Raw genomic sequence first — 2,500 nt, forward strand, 5'->3', positions numbered from 1 at the left:
ACTCCAAGAGCATCACAACGTGAAAACTGCAATTGAGTATCATGCTGTGACCACGGCGGCTCAGACATGAACCTACCGTTAAATGATGATGATGATGTGTATGTATATTTGTACATATATATATATATATATATATATATATATATATATATATATATATATATATATATATATATTATATATATATATATATATATATATGTCTGTACTGGCTTCAAAAGCAGAATCGCAACCTCAGAAGTCAACAGCTAACTTAGGTGGAAGAACTTCCGAAAAGGGAAATGGTGACTCGTTAAAATTACTTGGCAGAAGGAAATGGCAACCCACTGCTGTAAATTGCCAAGAAAAATCATGGTTGAATGTCCAGTAACGAATACTTAGAACTGCTTAAGTTGTCAACAGACAGAACAGGATGGAAAACCATGATCACCAACGCCCTGAAAGGACAAGGCACTTGAAAGAAAAAGAATATATATATATATATATATATATATATATATATATATATATATATATATATATATATATATATATAAATATATATTCATTTATTTATATATATGTATATACATACATATATATATATATATATATATATATATATATATATATGTGTGTGTGTGTGTGTGTGTGTGTGTGTGTGTGTGTGTGTGTGTGTGTGTGTGTGTGTGTGTGTGTGTGTGTGTGTGTGTTGTTGTGTGTGTATATGTTTATTTCTCTCTCTCTCTCTCTCTCTCTCTCTCTCTCTCTCTCTCTCTATATATATATATATATATATATATATATATATATATATATATATATATATATATAAATATATATATATATATATATATATATATATATATAGAGAGAGAGAGAGAGAGAGAGAGAGAGAGAGAGAGAGAGAGAGAGAGAGAGAGAGAGAGAGAGAGAGAGAGAGAGAGAGAGAGAAGGAAAGAGAGAGAGAGAGAGAGAGAGAGAGAGAGAGAGAGAGAGAGAGAGAGAGAGAGAGAGAGAGAGAGAGAGAGAGAGAGAGAGAGAGAGAAAGAAAGCATTGAGATTTGCAAGTTCTAGCTTCTCCCGGATGTGAAGATAAGCAGATAGATAAATGTGGGGGACAGAGAGTGGGAGTATTTATAAGCTCGTACATACACATAGAAAGCACAGCAGTGTATGTTGTATGCACTGCTGCACTATGAACATATCCATGTGTAAAGAAGTTCACAAGCATATATTGCTCTAAAGTCTGAGTCTGCCAAAGAAAGTTCTCCCCCAAATATGGATTCGGATACCACGCGGTCGCGTCGACACCTCCCGGCAGTGCCTGTGGTCCGGGCGGTCCCTGTCGACACGTCACATGTCTGTCAAAATGCCAAGAAGAATGTCCATTGAGATAATCCGTGAAATTGTTTTCAGACATGGACGCAAATGTCTATGTTTCTTACAGCAGGGTTTGAGCCTTTTACCGAAGAAGGAAATAACAGTTAAAGAAGAAATTTGATAATTAGAAATACAGTGAGGAGAGTGAGAGAGAGACACAGGCTGTTTATATTACCTTTACTGAAAGAATTCATGTAATCAGTTTTCATGTGACAATCGAACAAGCCCTGTAAATATAGGATGAAGACGCTGAGTGACGATCAGTGGCAGTAAATGTTACGGTGCAGGATAATCGAAAGTTTGCTTCCAATATCACGTTTGCTAATTGGGACCAATAAAGCAATATGCAAAGGAAATATTTACGAGAAATTTACAAGCATCAGTAGTAATTTTATGGATATGCACACTATGCATTTGCTCTAGGGAAACTACAATTTCGAGGAGAAAACGTATAAACAACATCCGGAAGGTGGTGCTCCACACATCTGTCCCTGGCTGAACAAAGGCTGCGCCTTCCTGTCGCTGCCTCCTGAGTACACCTTATCACAGGAAGCAGCCACTTCGCACCTTCCACTCCTGAGCCTGGTTCACCCAAGGACCTCCTAGGTGACCTACATGTCCCCCTCGAGCAAGCCCAGCGACTTACCCCCCTGTCACGGTCTGATAAACCTGACACTCCAGCCGCGGAAGCAAGCGCCGCCCAGGATGCAGCCGCTGAATGAAAGGGGGACATTCGCCATACCTCGGCAGAAGGAGCTCAGCTTGCATCCACTCACCTTGTGGCGAATAAAGCCAGAAGCCAAGGCCACTTTCATTATTCGCCTTAAGTCCAACTCACGTGTAGCTTACATCTGGTGGCTTGCGGTGGTCACTCGCTTACAAAATGTCCTCTGAAGCCATAACGAGTCCGCTCGTTCGTTGCCAGTTCCGAGCCCCTTACTTGTGCATCATATACGTCCACAATTCAGCGACAGAAGACCAGTGAGAATGGTGAACAACACGTTTGTCTAATATCATGATCCTCCCATCTTCGGTTGAGGCCGAGGAGGCCGAGTGGAAAGAGGCGACGGGGGCCGAGGCCAGTGCGCGTGGGGGAGGCGATGCTTTTAAAGTAATTGGCCTTTTTGAATGCTGGGAA

Source organism: Penaeus monodon, chromosome 12 (assembly GCF_015228065.2).
Source record: "Penaeus monodon isolate SGIC_2016 chromosome 12, NSTDA_Pmon_1, whole genome shotgun sequence".
NCBI classification, from domain to species: Eukaryota; Metazoa; Arthropoda; class Malacostraca; order Decapoda; family Penaeidae; genus Penaeus; species Penaeus monodon.